General features: G+C 47.2%; 1 long non-coding RNA gene across 3 annotated transcripts in view; it reads right to left on the bottom strand.

Annotated features, from left to right (window-relative positions):
• Positions 1 to 11,064, bottom strand: part of LOC123382720 — a 53,332-nt gene that overhangs the window by 19,371 nt on the left and 22,897 nt on the right. For all 3 annotated transcript variants that reach the window (XR_006591553.1, XR_006591554.1, XR_006591555.1), the window contains exons 4-6: positions 9,859 to 10,185; positions 9,222 to 9,316; positions 4,956 to 5,149 (exon numbers count right to left, since the gene is read on the bottom strand). This is a non-coding gene — a long non-coding RNA (uncharacterized LOC123382720). The remainder of the gene's footprint in view (positions 1 to 4,955; positions 5,150 to 9,221; positions 9,317 to 9,858; positions 10,186 to 11,064) is intronic.

The raw sequence follows: 11,064 nt of genomic DNA, 5'->3' as shown, positions 1-11,064 counted from the left end.
GCAGGGATCTCTTTCTCGTCTCTGTAGTGCCTGGACTGGAAAATGTCTGGCACATAATAGGTGCTAAACAAATAACTGTTGAATGACTAGATGAGTGAACAGGTACATGCTTCACGCTTGTGCCCAATCTTTATTTCTTATTTCCACTAAGTGTAGAGGAGTGTGGGAAAGGTCAGAGATGGGAAACCAAAATCCGTTCGATTTTCTCATGAGCCCCATCTTCCTCCGACAGCAGAGTGAGGGACACAAAGAGCAAATGAGGTCAAGACCGGGTTCAGAGTCCACGGCCCCCGTCTGCTGAAGCAAACTTGAAGGCATTGACTTCAGCAGAACGTCAGGGACTTCAATATTAGACCAAGTACCTACAAGGGAATTTCTAACTTTGAAGCCAAAAGAGGGGAAAAAGGGTTTTGGTCTTTTTTTAAATATAATTTATCATCGAATTGGCTTACATACAACACCCAGTGCTCATCCCAACAAGTGCCCTCCTCAGTGCCCATCACCCACTTTCCCCTCTCCCCCACCCCCCATCAACCCTCAGATTGTTCTCTGTATTTAAGAGAGAACAATGGTTTGCCTCCTTCCCTCTCTGTAATTTTTCCCCCTTCCCCTCCCCCATGGTCTTCTGCTAAGTTGCTCAAGATCCACATATGAATGAAAACATATGACACCTGTCCTTCTCTGACTGACATGTGTCACTCAGCATAATACCTTCCAGTTCCATCCACGTTGCTGCAAATGGCAGGATTTCATTCTTTCTCCTTGCCAAGTAGTATTCCATTGTATAGATATACAAAAAAAGTTTTTTTTTTTTAAACAGATAATCATGACAAAATCATTTTGAGTTGATAAGGTGCTGCATTTGATGCAGGCATTTTTGTCCATGAAAACTACATGATTTTCTGCTTTACGGTTTAGTGTCAGAAGCCATATTTGAGGCTTGTTCTTTAAATCAACTGTATCTAATGCTGAGCTCAGTGGCTCAAACTGAATCACCAGAAGTGATGAAGCCGGGCTTTGGCACGCTGGCACCTCCAGGTCTGGGTCCCGGAGGGGCTTACTAAGTGTCTTTAAAGCTAACTGCAGGCCTGGGGCACGTGGGTGGCTCAGTCGGTTAAGCATCGGACTTCGGCTCTGGTCACGATCTCACACTTCGTGAGTTCGAGCCCCGCGTCAGGCTCTCTGCTGTCAGCACAAAGCCCGCTTTGGATCCTCTGTGCCCCCCTCTGTCTCTCTGCCCCTCCCTGGCTTACTCTCTCTCAAAAATAACATTGGAAAAAAACTAACTGCAGGCCTGAGCTTTTCAGAGAGTATTATTATTATTAAAAGTTCCATCTCTCTCTGCAAATAGTGTTTGTGTATTTCTGTGTGGAAGGCATGAGGGTTGTGGAGAGCACAACATGACCCCTGTTCGTGAGAAGCTAACACTCTAGGTAAGAATTACAAGAAAAGTGATCTTGCGTCGGGAAGAAACATGGCTTCAGGGCTTTGCTGTAACTATTAGTTTGGTAAATACTAATTTTTCCATAGATCAGACATTGACTGGCAAAGACCCAGTGTCTCCAGATAATCAAATTAAGCCTTGAGAGGATGAGAATGAGAAGAGGGGGAAAAGAGAGAGTTGGAAAACCGAACAATGAGATGGAGATGGAGATGATGGAGATGATGGAGGTGATGGAGACGATGGAGACGATGGAGATAACGGAGATGACGGAGTTGACGGAGATGACAGAGATGGAGATGATGCAGATAATGCAGATGATGGAGATGATGGAGATGGAGAAGATAGAGAAGATGGAGAAGATAGAGAAGATGGAGATGATGGAGATGATGGAGATGATGGAGATGATGCAGATGATGCAGATAATGCAGGTGATGCAGATGATGGAGATGGAGAAGATAGAGAAGATGGAGAAGATAGAGAAGATGGAGAAGATGGAGAAGATAGAGAAGATGGAGATGATGGAGATGATGGAGATGATGCAGATGATGGAGATGATGCAGATGATGGAGATGATGGAGATGATGCAGATAATGCAGATGATGCAGATGATGGAGATGATGCAGATGATGCAGATGGAAATGGAGAGTGGGAGATGGAGAGTGGGAGATGAAGGGGGGAGGGAGGAGAGGGAGAGTTTGGGCCCAAGATGCCTCTGACCGTGATTGTTTCTTCTGTTCCAAACAGCTGGCTGGGTGTTTGGAGTTTGCGATGACTCACCATGTAGGCGGGGTGCCGAGGGAAGAAAAGAGAAAGCCACAGAAGATGGGAACCCCCTTCGGGCCCCTTGGGGTGTGGCTCTGGCGTTCTGTCTCATGGCGTCACACAGCCCAGCCTTCGGCGCTCGGGAGCCATTTTATGAGGTGGTTTCAGAGTCCCCCCAAGTTCCCTGGGGGTTTCCCCTAGGACACAGGGACTTCAGTGTCCTTGGTTGTAAACCTGAGTGACCACACATCAAGACTCTCTAAAAAGGGAGCAGTGTTCCCTTGTAAAAATGGGGGTGTTAGCTTGAGTCTTCCTCCCAGAAGAGGAAGGGAGGAGGGAGCAGAGAGGACTGACCTGAGCACAGACGCTCATCTGGGAGCTGAACTGCAGAGCCCGACATGGCCGGGACCGTAAGGTCTTAGCTCCACGCGCAGGCTCAGTGGGTGCCTGGGCCTCGTGGACTGAATTCTGTCTCCCTCCCTGCAAACTTAAAGTCCTATCCCTAGTACCTCAGAACGTGACCATGGAAACAAGGCCTTTAAAGAGACGATGACGTGGGTGCCTGGGTGGCCCTGTCAGTTAAGCGTCTTACTCTCGGTTTGGGCTCAGGTCATGACCTCACTGTCTGTGGGTTCAAGCCCCACATCAGGCTCTGTGCTGACAGCTCAGAACCTGCTTGGGATTCTCTCCCTCCCTCTCTCTCTGCCCTCCCCCACTTTGTCTCTTTTCAAAATAAATCAATAAACTTAAAAAACATTTAAAGAGACGATGATGTCAAAATTGAAATGAGAGTGTTAGGGTGGCCATAATCCAATCTGCCCCACGTCCTTATAAGAAGAGGAGATTAGGACACGCAGAGAGACACCGGGGGGTGTGTGCCCAGAGGGATGGCCATGTGAAGAGACAGCAAGAGAGCAGCCACCTGCAGGCCAGCCAAGTGGAGAGTCCTCTGAGAAACCAACCCTTGTCAGCACCTTGATCTTGGGCTCCAGATTCCAGAACTGGGAGAAAATCGGCTCCTGCTGTCTGAGCCACCCAGTCTGTGGCATTTTGCCACAGAAACTCCACAGACTCATGGAGAGGGGATCGGAGTGCATCATGTGGTCTGAGGGAGGGGCCCTGGGAGCTCCTCCAATGTGGCGCATGTCCTCCACTGGCCCTGACCCCAGACAGTCACTACAAGAAGCTGGCGTTTGAGTTCTTCCCAAGTGCCAGATTCTAGGCTAGGTTACTTTCTATTCTGTTACCTCACGTAATTGTTAATACACACCTGAGGCTCAAAGCAGTGAAAGGGCTTGGTTTCCCCAAGGTCACCTGCCTGGGACCTGCTGGACCCAGTATGGAAGCCCAGGCCCTCTGATTCCAGGGGCAGCCACACCCTCAAGCTTTTATTTATGTTTTTGTTTATTTATTTTTGAGAGATAGAGAGACAAAGCGGGAGCAGGGGAGGGGCAGAGAGAGATTGGGGGATGCAGAATCCCAAGCAGGCCCCAGGCTCCATGCTGTCAGCACAGAGCCCGACACAGGGCTTGAACTCACAAACCACGAGATCGTGACCTGAGCCAAAGTCAGATGCTTAACCAATGAAGCCATCAAGGTGACCCTCTCTGGAGACTTTAAAAGCCAGGAATGTTAGGGACTGCATGCCACTCTGTCTTTCCAAAGTCCCAGGAACACAGTCACCCCTAACCGTCCACTGGAGTTTCTGTGTACGTATTGTGACACAGAGAAATCTTTATTAAGTCCTACTGCTATTTTTACTGGACGCTCTAAGCCAAACCCTTCTCTGACCACCTACGCTACTTAGTAGCTAGTTAAGAGCCATATACAACGCCAAAGATATTACTAAGGAATCATTTAAGAAAACGTTACATTGGACTCTTGCACAGTGGGATCTGACCTCCGGCACAGTCAGAAATCCACATAAAAGTTTTGATTCCCCAGAAACTTAACCACCAATAGCCTACTGTTGAGTGGAAGCCTTACCAATCATATAAACAGTCAACTAGTACATTGTTGTATGTTACACATATTATATGCTGTATTCTTAGAAGACAGAAAAAAGAAAATATAATTAAGAAAATCATAAGAAAAAGTACATTCACAGCACTGTGTTGTATTTATCAAGACAAATCCACATACTACGTGGACCCGCGCAGTTCAAAGCCATGTTGCTCAACGGACAACTGGATTGCTTTCTGGATATTAGCCTCCTTTTTTCTCCTTGGCTAAGTTTGCCAAGCCCAATGCTGTCTGGAGCTGCTTGTTAATATCTATTTTTAATGGGATATATTTATAATTGGATGTATTTATAACCTCTTCCTCATGGACACTTGCCTTCTTTCTGGAATCACAGAGGCATTTTAATGAATTGGCTATGACGGAGAAGAAGTGACTAGAAACAGGTTATCTGTGGAGCTGGAGAGTCCTGACTACTCCTGTACCAGGCGCCTGATGCACCTTGTGAAGAAAGGTCTTCACCACTGCCATCTGGTTCCTACTTCCACACGAGATGGAGATAGATCACTCCCGGAAGGGACTGAGGACATCGGTTCCAAGGTTTAGCCAGCCAGTGCTGAAAGAAGCCTTCAGTGGAAATCCCTATGATTGAATTCTGCTTGACAAATATTTATTGTGTATCTATTACATGTTAAGCAGATTCGTTGTTCCAATACAGTGCTCTTAGCAAAATCATACAAGCATCAAAACTGAAAGAAATCTTAGAGATGATGTGATTGGATTCCCTTACCTTAGAGCGGAGGGACACAATGCCTGGACAGGGAAAGCGACTTATCCAAGGTCAAGCAATAGGTTCTAGGCAGGCAGACGACCAGACTCCTCCTGAGTCCTGGGCCAACGGTCCTGACGTGCTGTGCGGCAGTCAGACCTCTGAGGGTATCGTGTCCAAGTTGGTTCACCACACTGTGGAAACCACGTGCACATCTGGAAAGGACCCATACAAAATAATAATGATAATAATAAGTAACTGAAATTGACAAGGGATGGAAAATTGATTTTTAAATTAAGTAGCGAAGATTCCAGCTGGACATAAGGAAGTACTTTTCAGCTGCCCGCATGATAAAATATCAAAATGAGCAACTCAAAGGAAAGCACGGGGAGAAATTCTCAAAAGGACAGGAGATAAGCATCTGTCTTTGATGGGTGAGGGGTCACCTGCTCCCAAACAGGGAGCCGCAGCAAATGTTTCCATTCCGGCCAGCTCCTAGGATTCCAAGTGCCTTCTATAGGACTCTGGCCAAGCCAACTACTGTTACTGAGCTCTGCATCACTGGCTCTACAATTTGTTTGAAGTTTCCTCTTAAAACCACTCCTTCACCCTCTTGGTTTTTTTTATTTCAAAAAAGTCTTCATTAAATGTATTTTTAAGGGGCCAGGGCAGAATCTGGGATGTCTGAATCTCGGGCTTTTGGGATTTTTTTTTTTTTTTTTTTTTTTTGCCAGAAATGACAATGCTGAGGGATTAGAGTCTTGGCAGTAACTACAGGCCCAGGCAAGCAAAAGGTCAAGTGCGGGGCGAAGTTAGTTGACAGACACCATAGATCTCGACAGGCAGGGTCCTGGAGATCAAAGCGGCATTATCAAGCACAGCTGAACTCTGACCTTAGAGCAAAAAGGCCACTTGCTTTCCACCCTTTTTACATAATCTAAATATAGGTCACCTGAAGTTCAGGATACACATCAGAAGCAAATGAGGGCAGAACCTTGACAGCAGCAGGGTTAGAGATGCAAGGGGCGGCCACTGCTCCCCCCACCCCGGCCTGTGGGGCCACATGAACACCCCAAAGCCACCCCGGGCACATCCATAAAGAAATTTAGTGCATCCAGGTGGCATCCACCCACAATGAGTTACCCTTGTGTCCTCCGGAACTGAGAAAGCACCAAACCCCCGGGTTATCAGGGGATCCATCCTTGCTCCTTTCCTGTTTCTGCAAAAGGCATCTCCGTGATGTCCCTAAATAAACCCCTCAGTCCTCTCCTGTACAAGTCCTCCTGGGACCCAGTTGGGTCTCGGGCTCTCCGCGAGGTCGAGCAGTGGTAAGTTACTCCATCCTGGTCTCCCTCGGTGCTATTCCTCACTCACAGACACTAGCACTGGACAACTAGCCTAACTGTTGCTCCATTTGGAACAAACCTCCATCGCTGTCGGACATGAGAAGGACAGACCCTCACATCTCAGCTAAAGGTCACCTACTCAAAGTCAGGACAGAAGCACGTACATGATGACAGAGACACAGAGGAACACATTAACATAATGGGCTTCCTCCTGTTCTCGGACACGTGTCACCTTCTGGGCTTTGATTTCACCTTTGGTGTTCAAAGACGTTGGCAAAAGTCCCAGATATTAGCAAAGGGAGGCCAACCTAACAAGAAACCCTACATGCTAAGTCCATTTGTCTGAAGCCACCGCACCCCGCCCCCCCGCCCCACTCCACCTGCCAGCAAAGACGTTGCAGAATTCACATGAAAACGGGCCCCTGTTCTAAGGGATCATAAAGTGGAGCCATTTCACCGGACCCTAGGACTGGTCCCGAAACCCCAACATCCTGCTGACATCACCTGGTTCTGAGTCAAAAGAGAGAAGATCGTGTAGACCAGAATTTTCCTACCTTCACAGCCTGTGCTGCGTTAGGTTCCTGCTTACTTTCGCACCAGAAAAACACTAAGGAAAAATTTCGTGCTTCTCTGTCCTTCCTCCCCACTTCATCCCAGTAGAGAATTCTTTCTAAATGAAGGACGTATGTGCAGGCCAGCACGTGTGTGCACACACAGAGCACACAAGTCACAAATACTCAGGCTAGAATTTGGCAGGTGGTCAAATCCTTTATCAAATGAACCATTTTCAAGAGATTCCTCAAGGATAACCCCACCAAACTCCAGGTAAACAGTGACGTGCTCACTTGAATCACCAGGAAACCACCAGCGCCTTGAGGGCAAGGATTCTGTCATTATTTGGGGATCCCTGCCACCCAACCCTGTGTCCTCACATGACAGTCCTCCAACAAATGTGTCTGTGAATGAATGAATGAATGAATGAATGAATGAATGAATGAATGAAACTCTCTCCCTTATTATGGAGACCATCTCCAGCTACAAGAAAAGGCTTATTTTCTCTCCTAAATTTCTTCAGGGCCATTTCCCAGCCCCCACCCCACCCCCAGTGCCCAAGTCACATCCCTACATCTAAGAAACTGAAAATAGAAATTTCCAGAACAACGGTAGGATGCTATGTGGCTAGTTCGTGCCAAAGCCAGCTTCTTATTTAGCAGTGCAATTCCACACCAAGTGTCTTCTCTTTATTGTGGTTTTACCATGAATTCAAAGCATAATGCCAAATGTAAGTTCAGAAAGCACCTTTTAAGAAATGAATTTTAGGGGCGCCTGGGTGGCTCAGTCGGTTAAGCATCCGACTCTTGGTTTCGGCTCAGGTCACGATCTCAGGTTTGTGAGTTCAAGCCCCACATCGGACTCTGTGCTGACGGCGTGGAGCCTGCTTGGGATCCTCTCTCTCCCTCTCTCTCTGCCTCTCCCCTGCTCACACACTCTATCTCTTTCAAACTAAATAAAAAAACTTTAAAAAAAGAAATGGATTTAAGGCAGTGACTGCCGACGCTTTTCTACACGATCCCCTGACAGGCGTGAATGTTTTTGTTCGGAGCCAGCTGCGTCAGACGCGGGCTCCTCTGCTGCTTCTCTATCGACGCCCTAGCTCCTGTTGCGAGAACCGTGCCTGGCACTTGGGAGCCACTCAGGAAGTATTTCTCAATTTCACAGAATGAGTAAAGGTATAAATGAATGAATGGCAGGCTGACGTCTTCTGTGCTGCCGTGAGACTCTCCAGCCCCGGTGAGCCTCAAAGGCAGAGTCCCACGAGACGGGGCAGTGGTTGTTAAACTGTGGGATTACCAGTTTCCCAAGCCAGAATCAGGGGCTACCTACTCCTTCCCTCTCATTTACCCACCTTCAAAAGATAGACTCTGTCACTTATGCCTGCTCACCTCCAGGACCATTTGTGAATGACTTAGTTCTCTGGGCTGGGTGAGACAGGAACTCAACTAGAATGATCTTATACAGAAAGGGTCCCTGGGCAATGCCGTGTCCTTCTCAAGAAGCTTGTGGCTTCTGTCAGGTGCCCTCCTAACACAGCTAGTCTGCCTGGCCCCTCAGGCCTGGGGTTGCTCATGGCTCCCCCTGTGACTCGCCATTCCTACGAGCTGCACCCCTCCCTATCGGTTTCCCTAAACCCTGCTCGTATCATGATAAACAGTCCCTTTATTAAATCCTATATACTTATCAAGTACGAGCGTGCCTTGTCTTTCCTGCTGGGACCCAGACCCGTATATCCACGCTGGTCTCCTTCCTGACCCAAAGTAAACAAACCAAAAGTTCCCAGGTGTTTCTAATCACAGTTTCCTTGCATATACTAGTTATTCAATAAATATTTATGAAGGTAAATCATCAAGTCCTATCACCAATAACAAAACTAACCTCCATCTTTTCCAATTACAGGTCAGTAGATACTTTCCCTTAAATGTCAAAACTTCGGGTTCGAATACACAAGATTTTAAGAAATAAGAATCTCATTGTAGGGGCACCTGGGTGGCTCAGTCGGTTGAGCATCTGACTCTTGATTTCACTCTTCTCTCTCTCTCTCTCTCTCTCTCTTTCTCCTGCTCTCCCCCACTCACTTTCTTTCTCTCTCCCTCTAAAATAATTTTTTAAACAACAGTGCTGAATAAATACCATTTAAAAAACAAAATTTCATTGTAAGTTGGTAAGCCATCCATTTCTTACTAGAATCATCGGTCTCCACCTTGGACACATAACAAAAAAGTATTATGCCTGGAGTACTTTTATAGTAATCCCTGGACCCATCCCCCACATTCTGATTTAATTAGTCTGGAGTGGATCCCAGGCACTGCCAATTTTTTAAAGCTTCCCAAGTGGCTCTAAAGGGCATCTAAGGTTGCAAATCACCTTTCTTCGCAGTACCTACCTTCTCCTTCCCAGGGGTGATAAATGTCTGCTTTAGCCATAATGAGGTTGCAAAGGTGAAGAAAAGACTGCATGTACGACTGGAGGAAAGGATACCTAGGGAAGTATTTCAAAAAAATTTCCCTCTTAAACGTAAATTCATTGAATAAATAAAATGAATGAAATTGCAAATAGCACCAAGGTCACAGGGAAGAATCCAGAGCTCGGAGCCCTGTTTTAGTGTCGGCCCAGACCGCAAGCTAGACTCAGGAGATTCAGAAGTGTTCATGCTTTGGTCCCACCCCCATGGCCCCACCCCAGACTGACTGCTTCAGAATCTATGAGGTGGATCCCAGGTGACAGTAGTGTTTTTTAATGCCCCAGGTGAGTCTAAAGTGGCCAGAGTTAAAGACTATTAGTCTGGACCAAGCAATTTTTTTTAACGCCTTAGAAATTACATCATAGATCATGTCATTCTTTTAACACAAGAAGAAATTCAAATGTTTTCGTAGAGAGACCAGCGACACCTTGAAATTTGGTCTAAATGTGATTAAATGGCATTTTTGGTAAGTCTAGATAGGAATTTTTAGTTGCAACGGGCAAATATGGGGGGGGGGGGTGCTGGACAGGACAAGACCAAAGCAAACCAGTAAGCGTACCTGGCTGCCTGTCATTAGTTGGTAACCAGATGTCCCAGAGGGTAACGCTGGCACGTGGGTCTGGATGTGCCCTTTGCCAAAAACCGGTAACTCTCCTGGACACATGGTCCCCAGATGAGGTGAGTTCTGTGAAAAATGTTTCTCCAGCAGATGTACGGACCACCAGCTACAGGTTTTCCATTAACACCATGAATCAAAGGAGTGTGCAAGGTTCCTGGAGGAGAAACAGAAGGCCAGCCTGCTGGCCAGCGATGGAGAAGCCGCAAAGGAGCCCACGTTCAGCTCAGCTGGCCCCAGACACAATAAGCTCATGCCGGCCAGACGCTCCTGTAAAAAAGCATCAGTGTATTACCGGTGATTAAATCCCTGTTTGCCTTCAAAGGAACTCATTTCTTAAAGCTACTTCGTAAACTTACATCTTGAAGTGTGCTTTTAATTTATGGCCAAACTAGAGTAAAGAGAAGCAACGTAACGTGGCACAAGAAGGCTCAGTGAGAGTCTTCTCTGGACAGTTCATTTCTTCACATGTCAGATTCGCCTAGCTTGGTGCTTCTCAACCTCGGCCGCACCGCAGAATGCCGTATCAGAACACGCGGATGTCCGGGCAGGGACCCCAGACATTCTGATTTGATTTGCTTAGAATGCAGCCCAGGCATCAGTATTTCTAGAATATTCACCAAGGGATTCCAGTGTGGGACCAGGTTGAGAAGCCCTGCAGTGGATGTCCCTGACGCTCCCCCTCCGGCCCCAGCCTTCTCCTGAGCAATTAGAAGAGGTGAGTAATCCACGATGGAGACATCCCAGAAGCCCGCTCGAGGCTAGCTACTTTGCCTCCTGCGAAGGCTACCATTTCTTTTTTTCCAAAATGAATAGAGCTCTCAATCGAGCAACAACAACAACAAAAAATCTAAGACATCTTTGAAAATAGGTTCCCCCACATGCTGTGCCTCTGCCATTTTTCCCTGGCCTGAGAAGATGTTCAGTGGCCCTTCCCATAGCCCGATCTCAGCACACACAAAGACCTGCCAGGTTGGGTAAGGGGTGTTTGCAGCACGTCACTAAAAGTGTTCTTGATTCCACCTCCGCCCTTCCCAGTGCCCCTTGGGCCTTCGGGCTGTGGGCCCACGTGCATTTTCACAGTTGGCCTTAAAGGACTGATTCCCATTTTGGTTTGGATTTGTTGCCAGACGGCCCCACCCGAGTCCA

This window comes from Felis catus, chromosome F1 (genome assembly GCF_018350175.1).
Source record: "Felis catus isolate Fca126 chromosome F1, F.catus_Fca126_mat1.0, whole genome shotgun sequence".
Lineage (NCBI taxonomy): Eukaryota > Metazoa > Chordata > Mammalia > Carnivora > Felidae > Felis > Felis catus.
The sequence above is the reverse complement of the archived record's forward strand: the minus strand, read 5'-3'. Positions and strand labels throughout refer to the sequence as shown.